Source organism: Haemaphysalis longicornis, unplaced genomic scaffold (assembly GCF_048455015.1).
Source record: "Haemaphysalis longicornis isolate Haplotype H1 unplaced genomic scaffold, Haemaphysalis longicornis Haplotype H1 scaffold_10, whole genome shotgun sequence".
Classification (NCBI taxonomy): Eukaryota; Metazoa; Arthropoda; class Arachnida; order Ixodida; family Ixodidae; genus Haemaphysalis; species Haemaphysalis longicornis.
The window spans coordinates 51,824,634-51,842,033 of NW_027526204.1; positions in this window are offsets into that span (position 1 = coordinate 51,824,634).

Genomic DNA, 17,400 nt, shown 5'->3' on the forward strand with positions numbered 1-17,400 from the left:
GAATTTAAACCTCCAAGAAGACCACTCAGATCGCAGAAAAAGGTGAATTGATGACTTCTTGTATTCCTTGTGTTTTTTGCTTTCTCGAAATTTCAGTGAATAAATAAGGCTGCTCCCCTTCCTCCTCCTGCTCCATCAGCACTGATAGGAGCTGACCCCCCTCTCAGAAAAAGCCTGGATCCGCCCCTGACAGAGTAGTAGGCTTTCGATGACGTATTGCTTAAAAAAGGGCTAGGAAGTAAAGGGGGCTAGTGAACAGTAAAAGAGAGATTATGGGGCTATGTACTTGAGACTGCCAGTATTGAGACTGCCAGACAACTATGGGACCTAATTGTGGTACACCAATTTCCGTAGAGTCCTTCCACGACCCCTATCAAACCATGTATTTCTCTGACAGGAAAAGAGTTTAATACACTGCATCTTTAGCAACGCGACTTGAGCTATGTCTGATCATGTGTAATTATTAATAGTAATATATAATTATCAGTGAATCCAGCTAGTGAGTGAGTGGAATCGGTTTGGCCGGTTGGGTGAGTATCAAGTCCGACTGCTTTTACCACTAGTTGTGAAACGAGCATGAGGTGGCGGGTTAGATTTCGTCTGGACCTAGCTGAAGTTAGTCCGATCGACAGTAATCACTAATAGTTGTGAATACTTCACAGTGGCTCTGGCTGGTATGCGGAAACGGTTTGGCAAAAGCACATAATAAGACAGACTGCTCCCACCGCGAATTGTGAAGCGAGCGCGAGAGTAGGGGTTCTTTGGGACGGAACTTTCGTGCCAGCTGCCGTTCCGTTTGGACGGAACACTTAGACACTTTTCACTTCGGGTTCCGTCTGTACGGCACTTCAGCATTTCATGTCGTTCCATCCATACGGAACACTACATGCAGCCTTTTGCGGTGGCATTTGCACATGATTGAGCGCCGAATGCTCTCTCACCTTCAAAGTCGACTTGAAATAACTGCAGCCAGTTCTACGGTCACCTGTCGAGGAACGTTACCTGAAATCTGCATTCCACAGAAGGCAGTTCGAGACGCATTAAATCGTCCTTTCAAAACGGCCGACAGCGGCGGCTGCCGGATGGTGCTGATGTGCACAAATCCCACTAAACGCAGCTGCGGCTGAAGAGTTGCCGTCAGTAGGGAAAAACAGACCGTCGCTGGGCAGGAGACACAACAACCACGACGAACGAAGGCAGACAGACCCGTTCACAAACTTTTGCGAGGCCCTCAGAGATGCTTGTGAGCAGCTCATCAGGCGTCTCCACAGGCACGCATGTCTTTTTTAGTTCGGCCGGGGTCAAGCCCTGTATAATCGGCTCATTTTCTCTACTACACCTTAGCGCACAGACGTTATTCTCGTTGTTTCACGCGCGCCTAATTGCCAGTATTAAAACAGACCACACCACAGCACGACAAGCAGGCAAGTAGCACCCTACACCTCAAAAACTTTCCCCATCATAATACAACGTATGCCAGCCCATCTCACCGAACCTCATGAGGAATGAATGAATGAATGACTTTCTTTCAGGGAGGAGGCTATAAAGCCCTGTGGGTAGGGAATGGAAAGTAGGATTGGGAAAGACGGCACTAAGTAGTTGTAGTAAACTAAGTAATGTTCAAGCTTCACTGTAGCGGTCACTGTAGCTTTCTCTCGAGGTTCCGTTGGAGCAACACACACACACGGGCCTTACCCTGAGGGGAGGGGGTATGAATGAATGAATGAATGGCTTTATTGAGCAGGAGGCCGTAGGCCCTGGTTGGGGATTGGGTCAGGGGAAAAAAAAAGTTTAAAGTTAAAATATCACTGTTCAATGTTCAAGTCATGGCTATAGCCCTAGCTCCTTTCACATCTGTGTCCGGGCACATAGATTAGAAACACGCATCACACTGCCTTGAACAGGCCACTCACAATCGCATAGTTCGCCACACACTCAAGCGCGGAGGGGTCCGATCTAAGTAGGTCGAGGTGATCTTGCTCTGAAGATGGCGGGGTGAATTTCTGGATCAGTGTATCACGTCCTTTGGGGAAGGCAGGATACCTCTGGAGGGGGCATCCGGCATAGTTCTTGATGGCACATTACGGTTGGTGGGGCAAGACGGATGCGCACCGATATTCATTTGTGACTGCATGGTGAACTTGAACAGGTAGTCGGTCAGCCATTAAACCATCTTATAGAGACCATTTTTAGGGCAAAGTCTGTGATTTTTCTAACATTTCTGGGTTGACCCTAACATACTCGACGACATGCTCTAACGCCGGCGTCGGAACCGTGGCGCTTGCTAGCAACTGCGTACGGCCATCTGAGAAGGCTGCACATGACCAAATAAGGTGGAAAACGTTCGGTTTCTCGTTGCTGCCACAGTGGGGGCCCGTTGGTAAGGAGGGACGCCTTGGGTTCGTCCACTTCGATGTCACATCCCCTCAGGAGGATGTTATTTTCACTGAGGGCGCCCAATTCCCAGGTGCTTGGTGGCCAAGTTGATGGGAACGCTGAATTCGAGCTAGGTTTTTGGGGTCGTCGGCTTACAATAAACCGCATACGGGCGACTATGGGTCTATGCTTTGGGGGTCGTTAGGCCGGGATAGGCAAAATACGTGTATGCTGTGAAGAGTGTTCTAAACGGGCCAGACTGGCAGCTGAGTTTCCTAGCTGCAGTTCACCTTTTTATGCTGTACATTGCTGCACATCGGTGGCAGAAGAAACGCAGTGTCTAGAGTTACGTCTGAAGCAAAACTAAGTTGAAAACAAAATGTTACTTGCAGTGACGACGATGAGCTATGAAACAAATGTAACTCAATGGGTACAGGAAGCATGTGGGCTGCAGAGATGAGCGATTTTTTTTACACAGATCTTTCCGGGTGGCGAAAGCTATGGTCGGTCGCTCGCTAACTTTTGACCGGCAAAAGCAGGCTTAAGCACAAGGCGGTGTGTTCGTCATTTAGAAGTTAGAACACAACCACACATTAGCCCCCAGCTCACTGCCGGACGTCAATCTTAGCGCCCAGATAACGAAACTTCGGACAATAGAGAGTTTTAGCACTCCGTATGTTCCGTGTTGTACGTGGTTACCGTGTTGACCGGGACCCGTCTGGGCACTTGCGCATTCGTCGCGGTAGGGGGATTAGTTCCGCGGACTGGCCCTCGCCATGCCCGTGCATTCGCTACGGTGGGGTGTAACGTTGGTGGGGTGCGCCTCCTCACCCTTGACCTTCCGCGCACGCAGGTGCAGTCGGGTCCCGGTCAGCACGGTAACTACGTAAACGACGGAACAGACGGACTGCTAAAACTCTCTAATGTTTTACCAGTTTTACCGTACGATCACAGCACCCTCGGTTCCACGCGTCCCTCCAACGCCCACAATTAGGCCGCCCCAGTTCACTAGAGTTTTTCTAGACTTCAGGGCACCCCTTGCCAGTACTGCCTTTTGCTGGTCACCCGCGTTCGATCCTTCTGTGCCTCGCTCTGTTGTGTACAGTATTCGAATACAGGTTATCAGGATTGCGTTAAAGTCGTCTGTGCGGAAGTGCGCAGCTCAGAAGAGTCTCTCGTGCTGGAGCCCGACCTCGCGCCGTCAAAACAAGCGGGGACATACGTTTCAGCTGCTTCCCAAAATGTTTGTCTGCCTCCATCTTCGTGTCTGTCGTGTTTCCTGATCGAATACGAGTTCGAATACGTTTCAGAACCCCTTACTGGGAAGCTACAATACTGAAATATTGGAACTTCATGATACCAGCATTAAACATACGAGGTGGCAGTACAGCACATCCAGGTTATGATAGCTTTCGAATTTAAAGCAAAAAGGCAGGTTTAGGCGTACTTCAAAAGCTATCTTCCTTTGGGCATTCTTGTAGAGTAGAGGCAAGTTGCTTCCTAGCGGTGGTCACTATAATTGATACCTGTTCCCGTCACGCTTTTTTCTTAATTGAAGTCAGGTTGAATTTCTTCGTCGTCAGTTGTACACATATCTCTTTTTTCACATCGTAGTATAATAATGCTTCGGAATAATATTTTTTGGCTATTATTATCAGGGGAACCCATGTTCAACCATTCAAAGGCTCTAAGGTGTATTAGGTGGCGTGATGAAATATTTTAGTTTTTAGTACTTTTGTGAACACAGTCACTTGCAAGCACCACCCTTGATATAGCCAGCACTGGAGCTTAGAGTCGTGCCGGCTCCACTCGCCTATTCCCTTTTACTGCGTTTCGGTACGGCTACGCCAGTTTGCACTAAATTAACGGAAATATACGCGCCACATTTTACATCCTACGATATTTGGATATGTAATAACTTTGGTAAGGTATTTGAAATAATTGTTAGAGCGTAGTATCTACCCGCTTGATTTAGTCCTGCCGGTTAAGAAAAGATGAGCTACGTAGGGCCATCTCTGCTGTGTCTTTCCAACTACGAGTGATAATTTTGGTGTAAGTAGTGATCTCACAGTTCGGCATGACACTAGCAACATCTACTTCATTTTTCCGCCAGTGTTTATCGTGTGGGTGCGACGGTAATTTAAAGAAGGTGTTTCATGCATATTGATACAAAAAAACGGAAGTGAATCTACTCTCACCCTTTCCAGTCGTCTCTATGAAATTTGGCCAAAGATAATTTTAATCTTCGGCTTCTAATCCCAGATAAACAGCACCATTGAAAGGCCTGGAGTAACCCATGAAGAGCTGTCCATTTTCAGTGTTTGTGTACAACATGACTATCTAAACAAAGGATGTTGCAGCCCGCAGGGAATATAAAAGAACCGCTTTCTTAAATCGTATCACTATATGTCTCAAAGTTATAAAGATTTGATTTCCTTCTTGAAAGACCTCTAACTGCACTGTAAGGGTAAAAAATGTAACCTTAATGAACAGCTAAGGCAGAATGATTCACAATTGTATTCTGTCAGGACTATTTATTTGAGTAAGTATATTCCACACATGAATTTTGAGCGCTTCAACCTGTAGAAGACTGACCTCCTCCTTATCACAATAGGTATTCCGCTTTAGGTTGCAGATATATTTCCCCCCCCAAAAACCTTTATTTAAAACTTGAGGCACCGTAATTATGTGGGAAACCAGTGAGTTAGATCTTAATTCATTGGGAACGAGAAATTAAGCAGGTTTAGAACGAAAAGACCAACAAAAACATAAGCAAGACGGTATGCAATTTGTCGTTCCCTTTTCACTGTGGCGTTGGGGCCCTCCACCTTCCGAATTTTAGTGAAAAGCTTACTTTATTGAACAAATTTATAACTTTAAAATGTACCGAAATATATTCTGCAGCGCTCTTCTAGATTTTAACGAAGTGGTTACTGGAGTACTATTATCAGACTGTTTTGGTAATTGCGTACTAGTTCTAATTTGTGCGCAGCACACTCGTAGCGTCTCAATATATTTTTTGTTTGTGTTAGCCCGTTTGCTCATTGTTGGCCAAGTGTGCGGAGGTAGGGTATGCGAATACCAGTTTTTGAAGAGCCGCAAGACTTTCCAGTCATGACTGACCTGCTTAGCTTGTTAGGGCAAACAGGTGATCCAGTCCTCGCTATTAGCTTTTCCACCCCCGTTAAAAACCCAATCTTTAACATTACAATTGTTTTTCCTGGTCTATTTATTGTTTTCTTTTCCAACCACCTCTTTCGAACGTTTGCCCCTACTTCTAACGCCATTCGCAACGGGCACGCCCTATAGGAGGCGCTCAAGGTGACCCAAGATGGCTGTCCTAAGGAGGATCGGGTGTTCCCTCTACGGGCCGCCGCTTGTGTGCGCGTTGAAATCAAAGGGGTTAGCTCTACTTTTAAACGTCGTTAGGTGGCGGTGACGCCAGATTTTAATGGATGTCCTTAACTAAGATATTACGCCCTCATTAGAACTAAAGACGACCATTTAGCCCCACAAGCCAAGGTGAAGAGATACGGCAAAAGCCGCTCACGTCGCTTGCTGCGGTGGTACTGCCAGCGCTAGATCTGTGACGCTACAAAGTTAAGTTTCTGCCTGCAAATATCGCTGGTTTACTAGCCACCACCACAATTAGTAGAGTTCGCTCATTAGCGGTTCAGACTTATCAGAGTGCGCGCGCTTAATTACTTGACAAATCCTGCCTGTGTAAGGCATTTTCATAGTATATACCGCTCGGAAGTACGTTGTGTCGCTCCGTGCAGAACACGCAAGTCAATGGCCTGGCCAGCGTGAATAGTAATAGTTTCCCACTAGGTCTGTTTTACCACCAGCGAAGGCAAGGATATAAACGTTTCCAATCAAACTACCTAAACGTGACATTTTCTTTTTGTTAAAAACAATACCGAGCGGTCGGCGCCGTGGCAGTCTCAGTCGCATTGCTCCCTACTAAAACCAATACTTTGATAAGAGGCACTATTAGTAGAGCGTTGGATGCTGCTTACAAAAAAAAAAAAACACACACACACACACCCAAACCTGCCAAACAATTTTTTGGCTCCAGATTGAGCTGATTAAACGCTTGAAGCTTCTATGCAGAATGTTAACCTGCAAACCAGCTTGAGCTGCTTTCTTACTATCACCTAAGGTTTTCTGCATTGCTAGAAGCGGCTCCCTGAAACAAGGACAACCAAGGAAGAAACACAAAGCTCTTCGCACTTAAATCATTAATTGTAATATGCTGGTTCTAAACTAGCGCGCCTGGGCAAGCCTGTTGTCTGTGAATTGTGAGGTGATGGCCAAGCTGTCCCCAAATTAAAAACTGCCCTCGCGGTGTCGTACGTGCAAACAGCTTTGTTAATATGAGCCTATATCTGAAAACGCGTCCGCACAACGCACGATGCGCAAAGCAAAGAAACGGTCAACAGCCGTTGGTTTTGAAAACAGATTATGGTTCAGCGTAACATCTCACTAGTATAATGTGTCATGCCTGCGCTCTCACACCCTTGCTTTACTATGTAAGAACATGAGTACGAAGAAAATAAAATTAGAGCAACGAATTGTTATCGTGCCTTGCACGATTAGGGCGACGGACATATCAGCGACCTGGATCGAACTTGTCATCTGCATACAAACGTCAAGTAAGGGCGACGGAAACTAAAGGCGTCCGCCCTGTAACAGCAGAGTTGTTGCTTAGACGAGTTGGTACCTAATTGCAAGGACTTAAAAGCATTGCACGAAGACGAGGCACTAAAACATCACAATACACACCATGCGCACTGCGTTCGGTTCGTGTTTCGGTTCCTAGTTTTCGTGCAGCGCGTCGCAATCTCTTGCACGCGGTGTATCAAGCACGAGACCTTTTAAAACACAACATGCATCCGGTGAATGCTGTGCTTGTTATCACGTGAAACGGCGTCAAAATCCACGTCATAATACGCTGCGGGCCCACGTGCGGGCGTGCGGGCTCCGACGTTTCCGTCGCTCGCCGATCCTCCATGGAGTGATTTCTCCTGCTGCCACCGCGCGGCGCCACCGTTTGTGCGCCTTGCGAATAGCGTTTCGCATATTTGCTACACGGATGGCATGATTGCTTCTTATGATTACGGTCAGGTACGCTTTCTCTGCGGCAACATTTGTGCTCGAGAGTCAATACAGACAACTAAGCGTTGCACTCAGCGTGGAAATTTGTACCCTGGGGTACTATTCTAGTAGGCCCGAGTTTAAGCGAAACTCGGGCAAGGCGGAGCTGTGGTGATAATAATAAGGTCAAATAATATTGCGGGGCAGGGTTAGAACTATTGCAAATGCGATTCATGCCATTTGCTGATTATTGAGGTACATAATCTGCGCAGGGCAGCGCTCTACAAGGATGCGAGACTAGGGCCTGGCGCATCTTTCAGTGCTTTCTCTCACTCCACTGCTGCACTGGTGGCTACTGGGGGTAAGCAAATCAACTACTTTATTTTCTTGTACTTTGACTTTATTAATCTGTATTTTACGACAAAGTTTATTTTATTTTTATTCCAGGCGTTCATATAAACTTCTTCTTTGCAATTTGTCGTCCTAGGAAGTAGCTTCTGCCGTCGGTGGCAGACAGTGCAATCACCTGACGTTGGCCGACTGGCAAAAAAATGAAAGCGTGTGATGAAAGCGCACCAAATTCAAAAGAGCTTGCTGGGATTACGTTTCGAAACCCTCCGCTTTTCGGCACAAAATTTCCTCGGCGCGGTCCAGTCTGCTTACGTGCTTTTGAGGCGAGAACCTGGCGATACGTATTAGCTACTTGTTTTCTAATGCATTGTACTTGCGTCTTTTCCCGCTTTGGTTTCTTTACCTTTGGCACGGATTCCTTAAACGCTTCTTTTCTTCTATCTTGCGTTTGCGTCAATTTTTTTTTTCATTGGCTAGTCTTAGTGTGCAAGCAGACTGGAACAGGCCATAGCCTCCTTAGAATCGGGGTTCTGCGAGTGTGGTGAGCACCTGTCGTACTTCGGCGACATCACATCCAGGCTTTACGCTGCACGCACTATTCTAAAACTGTTACTTTTCGAATTCACAGTGTTATGAAGTTTGAGAACCGGGCACGTTAGTTCCTCAAAGCTCCCAATTGCAGCCAATCCCCCAACTGGCCATGTGTTACGAAAGACGGAATACCAACAAGGCCCACAACTTTTCATATTTGTTTGCTTTATTTCATTTTGCTCTTCATCGAGTTTGCGAAGAAGCTCTCCACAGCAATTTTTGTCATAAAGGTCAATTTTGTCGCAACCATCTCTTCTATCGCGCCCTTCCCACTCCTGCTTACCCTCCGTCTGGCGTCACGCGGTTACTTTTTTGTCAGGGCTCCCCTTTACTCGCTTTCCATTTTATTCTTCCTGCCATACCACGGTGACGCTGAAAAAAAAACCGTTGAATTGTGTAAAGATCGCCTCTGACAATAGGCACGCGCCGTTGATTGTATTGTACCGAGGATAATGAACAAATGCAACAGGCAATCAGGCTATCGGGGTATGCGCCTTACCAGCATCAACCATGTGAAAGAGGGAGGTAGAAATATATCCAATCCTATAGGATGAGAAGAAGAGAAATGGCGCCGCCGCACCCCGGCCTGGCTAGGGAGCAAGCGGTGGTACTAAGACAATTGCAGACGGGTTCCTTACTGACCCCGGTCATCATGAAGCATGTGTGCCCCGAGCAATACGAGGACGATACGTGCAAAGTGTGCCGAAGTGCGCGGGCTACGATGGCTCACATCCTGAGGGACTGCTCGGCAAGACCTACAGAAGCGTCAATGGAGACAAAGATCCCGCCGTGGTACCTGACCGCGGCGCGGAGCAGTGACAAGGACGTACAACTACAGGCCGTCCAGCAGATCCTGGCGGCACTTGAACAGCATCGCCCGAGCGAAAGCCGAGAGGGCCCGGCCGCCCAGCGCGGGCAGGCCGGAGGACCTCGACGCTAGTAGCGAGGGAGCTGCCTAGTAAAGAGCCCAGCCGGAAAGACGTAGGGCCGCGTCACGACACTTCGGTAACGGAGGCCGCCTGCAGGCGATTTTAATAAAGTCTGCACTCACTCACTCACTCAATCCTGACGCGGGGACATTGCGCCAAAGACGTGTCAGGGGAAGAAGATGAACCCCATAAGGTGCATGCGCGAGGAACTAGCTGGGTAACCTCAACGGTGGGACCTGCGTTTCTATCGGCCTCACCCCTTAGAATAAACCACCTCAACCGGCTATCGGTGCGTCAACTGTCTCTTTGACAGTATATGTAATCGTATGAGCTGTACTGCCAGTAAAGTTTTCCCAAGACAGGCATGTCAGGCAACCCTTCGAGGGGGACTGTCTGCCACGCAACGCAGGGTCATGGAAAGCCTCGTTCAATTCTGTTTTGCGAGCAGACGATAACTGAAGCGCACGCTCCAGCTGCAGACGAATAGACGCGTGGTAGGAACCTCCGGAAGCAATGTCAGCCAAATCACCTAAAAGAAAGGCGAGGTCTGGGAAACACGTCTCCATTGATAATATTGCGCACACACCTGTTGACGGTCGACTAGTGGTGGTCGATGGTGCGGTCACCACTAAGAAGCTGCTCGTCGCGTAAAACTGCAGCACGCACTACACTTCCTCCTCGACGGTCATGGAGAGAAAGCCGCCTCTAAGTCATTGCAAATGGGGGTGTGACCCAAGGCTACTGCACAACCAATGCACAGAACTTTTCGAGAGAGAAAAACGAGCTCGAAGTTCCTCCTAAGCTAAAAAGACCTGTCGGGTAGAAATATGCCTGCTTCGGCGAACATAAAAATAAACCACGCCGAAGCAGCGGCCACCACGGGCGTCCCGAGTTCAACTCGGGCGTGCAAAACCATGCCCGAGTTTCCTCCGAGTTTGAAAGTCAGTTAAACGCACCCAGCCCATTTGTGGGCGCGGCGTAACAAACGAAGCCGCACCCACCCATGGCGTCCACGTGCGGGCGTAGCGTAGTAGAGACGAAGTCGTCATTTAGAGCCCGCTAGCAGTGACAAGAACTACCACCGACAAGGAAAAAGTGACAAGGGACAGCTAGCAGCGACAAGAAAAAATGAAATCCCCAGGTCACCGTCAGCCAACGGTCATGTGAGGAGGGAAGGAAAAACCCCCTCTGCAGGTTCTTGAGTAGGGTGTGTTCGGTAACGAGTGGGGCTAGCCACAGTCGCCAGTTAATCAGACGAGGGCGCTTTGTGAGGTTACGAAGAAAACATGTATTTTAGAACAAAGCACGATGCAGACAATAATACGTAGGCGAGAGACTACCAGAGAGCTAACAACAACCCAAAAGGAATAACTAGTCTACTAACGCGACATCAAGAAACCAAAACGCTAACTAATGTACAGAAAAGCCTATAAATCTAAACACCAGAAAATAGCAACAGAAAAGTTCATAAACAGTTCACCGTGACGTGGCGTAGTACTCGGGGCGTCGGGGTGTCGCATTGCATTGCGCTGAGGGCCGCGTCGGGAAGTCTCACGCGCTGGGCCGTTGACGGTGCAGCTCCGTCGCTGCTCTTCCAGGAACGGTACTTGCGGGAGCAGTTGTGGCCGGAACCTGGTCACCACCAAGCGCCACGTCACCGAAGGCCGCGGGCAGTCGGCACCCGGGAGCCGCCGGTAGACGATCATCTCCAAACCGTGGTCGTTCAGGACCGGGGCACGACGCAGCGCGTGTGCCTGTCACGGGCCAGGGCGCTGGGGAATAGGACGCTGGTCAGGGGAGGCCTTGGCGTCAGGTAGATCCCTCCGAGCTTGGGTCCCCGAGACCCGATGAGCCCTCGATCTGCGCCTGGACGCCGCTCTCCTCGAACCGTCCTCTCCGAACTCCTCCACTCGAATGGCCGTCCTTCCTCGTCCCCGTCTGGCCTCGTCACCGCTCCGTTGTGGCCGGCCCTCATAGGTCACTCGCGTTCACCGTCATCGCCTCGTGTAGCCTGCCACTTCTTCTTTTTCGGCCCTTCCAAAACGAGGACAATCCCTTCACGGGCATGTGTCCGCGACGTCGTCGTCGTCGTCGTCCCCGCCGACTGAGCGCTTCACCTCACACGGTGCCACAGTCGCGGGGGTGTTCGGTGCGGACTGGAGTTCACTATTGAACGAGCCGATAGGAGAGGCCAAGAGGACACGAGTTTCCCCCGGGAGCCTTCTTCATACACCGTGTAAACGCAGTCGATGACGAATGACACAAATTTAACTTCTAAAACGCACTCAGCAATGCTCAAGCACGCCCTTGACCAAGGCCACCTGTTTATTCATTGCCTAACGCGTCAGCGAAAAATGACCAAACAGCCACTTTCCTGCTGCGCTCTCCTACCCTTTCCCGCTCCGTAGCCTTCCTGCGTGCTTTCATGTCCGCCAGCCAGCGCCGCTTCTCGGAAACTATGCAAAATAGTTGACAGTTTGTCTAGCGTTCCCCAGGCGGCGCTCCTACGCCTTCTTGTTTATCACTCTGCTTGGCTGTCGTGGCCTGACGCTGATAAAACCGCCTGCGCCTCGGCAGAAACAAAGCAACTTGTGGTGCCACAGGCTGACGCCGGCTTTGCGCGCTTACGTACTTGGATCATGGGCGCCGAAATTTTGAGTGGGGCATCCCCCTTCTGTCCCCTCTGCGTTAAGTCATTGTTTTGTCCACGCTGTTCGCTGTCCGCATCGGTACACAGTTTTAAAATCGAGGAGTGTACTGTAGAAGCGCCCTTACAGCGTGGCTGGACGCTCAACGGCTTAGCATTTTGTTTTATACAATTACTTGAAATTTACAAGCACGTACTACATTTTGGAAAGTAATGGTAGAAGTGAGGGCTTGAACAAAAAGGTCAACGCAATATTTTCTTCCCTAAATCCCCCAGAGAGAAAACTATCAGTAAAATACTGGCTGTACCATCATAAATTGTTGCTTGTATATTTCTTATTTGTTTATCCGGCAATTAATACCTTCTTACACTATTTCAGTTCCGCCTACGTCAGTCATCTTGCGTAAAATGCAGCAGGTATGAAGCGATCGGCACGCTGAACGAGATCCAGTGCACCCCGGAACTAGCGCCCCGTCACGGCTAAGATATGAGCAAAACGGCTCTTGAAACCCAATAGGCAGGCTGACAGACACACGTCGTAGAAGTGGGTGCAGCGTTCGCGACTCGCGAGCACTGACGTAAGCTGGTGTCCGCCGGCGGGCACCACAAAGCGGATGAGTGCCTGAACTAAGCGTCCCTACTGCTCCCATTTGAAAGCGGGCGACGCGCTAGGGAATATTTATACAGGCGGCCTTGCCTTGACAGAGCACGGTTTCTGATAAGCGCCCGCCGTGCACACTCAAGCAAGCCGTAAACAAAACCCATATTTGATGGTTGGGAGCAGGACGCGTTCCGTTCGCTACAGTGGATACATTTTATTACTTGATTTGTGTTTGCGCAGGGCTGCACTGGGAGTACCCTCAAGATACGTTGCAAACATAACTCAGTGGAAGAACAGAATTCCGAAAAAACGGACCGCCCCGCGCCTGGCGTGACCAACAGCCGGGCTGGGGATTTCAAAGTAGCAGTTGGGTTATCTAGTTGATGCTAGGTACTGAGTATTGCAGGTCAATTTTAGATGGTGCTGCATGCGGAAGATAGCACAAGCTGTAGTTTATCAACGTAAGCGGCCCCAGTACAGCGCGCTGAATATTCCAGGCGTGCTGGTTTCGCTCGTGGTGTATCGAATGCTCAAATATTAGTACTTTCATAATCCATGCAGCTTGAAACTCGATAGTAGGCGGAACTCGGGCCTTCTGGAATAGCTCCCCAGTTCTTCTAAAACCGGTGTCGCCATGGGTTGAAGGGACGGGGGAAAAGGAAATGAGAGCGCACTCTACAAATTGATTCACGGCGTGGCGCAAGTGTTCTTAATTACAGCGCCATAAACATTACACAGCAGAACGACAATGTGAGGAGCGCTTTTCACGTGGTTGTTCTGCTGGGTGATTCTCTTTATAGTGCTCTACTTTTCAGAACAAGTCAGACCCCCTTCCTAAAAATACGTTTACATACGGTGTAAGTGGCATAAGGATGACGACAGTCCTTGGGGAGTTTTCGCACGATGGCAGCTCTAGTTATCGTATATCCATTGAGCAAGATGAGACGGCCAGTGAGCCAACCAGCTGGCCATTGTTCGCGTTCTCCGTATCTTGCAGGAATTTCGTGCTGCGAACCTTCATGTTCTCGCAAATAGGGAGGGGTATGAGTGATACTAATGTTTAACAACGATACTTGACAGAATATTCCTGAAACTGAGAAAAAAGTGGCATACTAAATTATCGTCTCGGGCGATATAGTAACCCTGAAACTTTTGTAGATAATTTTTCCTGGGACGCCGCCTGTAGAAATATGTTGAGAAAAATATAAAGAAAACATACAAGGTGACACTGTCTGTAATGGGTGATACTGCCACATATGACTCGCGAGGTGTTTCCCACAAACTATGCATGCTGCCATACAATTTGGTAATTTGTTTGCCAAACATTGCTTCAAAAACTGCGTTAACATTTTATCTAATATTATTTCTTAGCTGGTGCTGTAATATGGTAACTTCAATTGACACAACAACGAACATCTCTCTCAATATACATCATATAAGAATCACGATCAACACTCATCTAGGCATTGCTTAATTTTAGAAACTCGTATTTTAGCAGCGGAGCTGTTGTACAAGCCGTAACTTTGGTGTTGCAGGAAGAAATACGAAGAAAAGTCTGAGTGTCCGTGAGCGCACGCGTAGCAGCGGCAGCCAGAGTCTATGGCTTGCAAAGTGGTTTTAGAAAAAAAAAAAACAAATCAGCGCTGTGGTCATGCGCTACCGCGCATGTAATGCCTGGCATGAGCAACACGCGATATCTATGCGTGCTACTTTGACTTCTAATAGCACAGTTCACTAAAGAACAGAACATGTCAAAAAGAATTACAAACATGTACAAATGAGTGGTGATGTGCCCTTCTGTGCTCACGTATAAAAAAATCCGGCATCTTCGTTATGGTGCAGGCCTCGCGCGACTTAGTGCAAGCTTTGCCTGTTGAGCTGCTGGAAGTGTATACTGCTGAAGATGACTTTGCATCCACCACTTGCCACGAAGAAGGCGACGACCCCTTCTATGCATATGACGATGATTACTAGCACCGCAACTATGCAAATAAACACTAATTCTGAAGCTTGGCTACGTTTCCGTCGATGCTCACATACAACAGTTATGCCCTTGAAATCTTTCGCGTGAGTGGAAGCTTCCAGGAATTTTTATTCAAGAACTATAAAATTTAGGGGGGTACACTCACCGCAGATAGCAACGAAAGTAAGAATCGAAGCAGTTGTAAAAAAAGGTCTACAGCTTTCCATAATGCCTCACAATAATATTTAATAGAAGCACGTCAGTGGTATGGTTAACCCACTAGGATATTAAAAGCATTCCGATAACACCACTTTTAACAAAAGAAGTCTAAGCAATAACCACAAAGCTCTACTCGATCGGCGTAGGAAACCAGCACGTATTTGAAAAAATGGGAAAATAATAATATAACATTAAAAACCACGTAACACATAGACTCAACAGCTTTTCACGTCTTACATTTGGTAGAGTATTTGTATGTCTCGCGGGTTCTATGGCAGTCGTTAAAATATTTCGGCCTTTACTGCAAAATGCACTCGGATACAATTTGGTATGCACGAAATCTAGAGGCAATAGAGTCAGCGTAATTTATCTAATTCCACGTAATGCTGTGGTTAACATTTTCTAGTCGCCTCTTAAAATATCAGTTCAAATATTCGCCTGACATTTTGTGCACTTTGGGTAATATTAACGACTTCCTCACCAGCGGAGATGATGCACATAATCTGTGGTTCGGAACAGCAAAAGATACTTGAAAAGTGAGATGCAATGAAAGCACATCTGGGTAACAGCTTTGAACGTTCTCTGCAAGCTGCCTCAGACCATTTAGGACTTAGGTGAGTACGATACCCGTCACCTTTATTTTGCTTTAAGAGCAGTGCGGTAGCCGGTATAGCATAATTTATTGCTAGTCTGTGTTCCAAGCCTTCATTTGCTGCTTCTTCGGCATTTATAGAAATTGGAACTAAATATTTCTTTCAGCAAACAGTGTTTAACAATACTATTAAAATGTGTTGCTTGTACGTACGGCCAGAGGTAACTCTGCGTGATATAATTTCTTGTAATTAGGCGTGATCAGCAAATTTGATCAGCCTTGTATACAGTCTCAAAACACAGCTGTTGTAGGTATTACTCAATGTATTTCTACCAAAGCTATATTTTAGGTGGAGGAGCTGTTGGAATATCCGCAATGTTAGACTGTTGAGCTATGTAGTCATCTTTCGGATACATTTTGCCTAACTTTGGCATAGCAATGGCGGAATTGGTGGAAACATTCCAAGAAGAATGTGACAGGAATCGTCTTCCTTGTTGGAAGGGATAGTAAACGTGGCGTATGCAAAACAGTATATCCCATCTATAGCTCGAAAATCTGTTGGAAAGTGCACTAGTGCTAGCAGAAATAGTTTTGCGCTGCTTGAAACAGGTTCACCCTTGCCGTGAATATTTGCGTTTTGGTAGACTTTATTGCGCCATTATTTTGCGTTTGAATTGGTATTCAAAGGCCAAAGCTGTGTGGAAATAATTTGTCTAGGTCGCCGTTATGGCTTCTTTGGAATAGTTCAATAACGCCTTTTTTCTTTTGTGGTTACCGATATAAGAGTGGCTTTTTCGCACAGGCATATACGAAGGCTAAATTGCGAGAAGGAAACTTTCAATGAGATACTTTTTTATATTGCTGTGTAACTTTAGGGACATACAAAACATTGAAATTTTGTAGACGGAACCACAAGTGTTTTAGGCTGCAGGTTGTTAGATGAATGTTCTTGCTTATTACACATGATACTAGCGACATGAAAGTAGGCGCGATCAATTACACGTCATTTAAAAAAGACGTCTAAATCGAAACGTGACAGGAAGGGGAAAACGAACGGTATTTGCTTCCAGGCTAAGGGCGGCCTCAGGAGAATGTTTTGGAGAAGTTACCAAAGAAACGATTTCTCGAATCAATCATAGAAATGAGACAAAATAAGGTATTCTCAGTTCGAAATATTGCTAAAAGCCTAAACGGGCCACACAGACGAAATAAAAGTTTATTTTATTCGAAAGAGTTTGTCTTTTGTAGTGCCCCAGCGGTTGTCAAGCTGCAAACGATGCCGGTTTCACTGAGAAATAATCAATATAGGTCAAAATGTTGATTCTCCCGCGGAATCATGTGTTTCGTGACGTTTGAAATAAAGTCAGAAGGCCCGGTGTTCAAAAAAACTTCCAGTGAGTCATTATGCTTTGCAGCCTTGCTTACCATTAGTCCTACCATATGGCGCTGTCATACCCAGCTGCGAACCGTTGGCCGCCGTTGCTTCGTTTTTAACCATACTTGCATCTGGCTAGTTTTTTTTACGATACAAAGTAATGATTCCGTAAAACATGAGGTATTCTCGACATACAGGATCACGTAAGACAACATCACTTACGTTAATCTGGGCTCAGCGAAAGTGGGCTCCGTGAAAGTGCAACGTACGGGACGCTCAACATGAGGCCTGTCTTCTTATTGCAGATCCTGCTTTTGCCATATCCTGCAGATCCTGATTTTGGCTTCACAAGCTTATGTCTCTTTAACGTTCATTGTACCCGTGACCATCCATGCAGCCTCTTTTTCAGTTCTCAGTTTTTCACACGGCGTTGCAGGTAAGAGTTAGCATCATCTCGTTACCCTGTCTTCACTTTCTGTTTCATTAAAAAACTCTCTCTCTCTCTCTGTCTGTGATATGTCATATTTATTCACTTCGTTTTGAATGAGTTTTACCTTTTACTTGAACGAAGTCATAGTATTCTCATTCACCATTTACTTGCTCTCCAACCCCTTTCAAATAAACCAAAAATATCTCGACGAGCAGTCTGAGCAATAAGA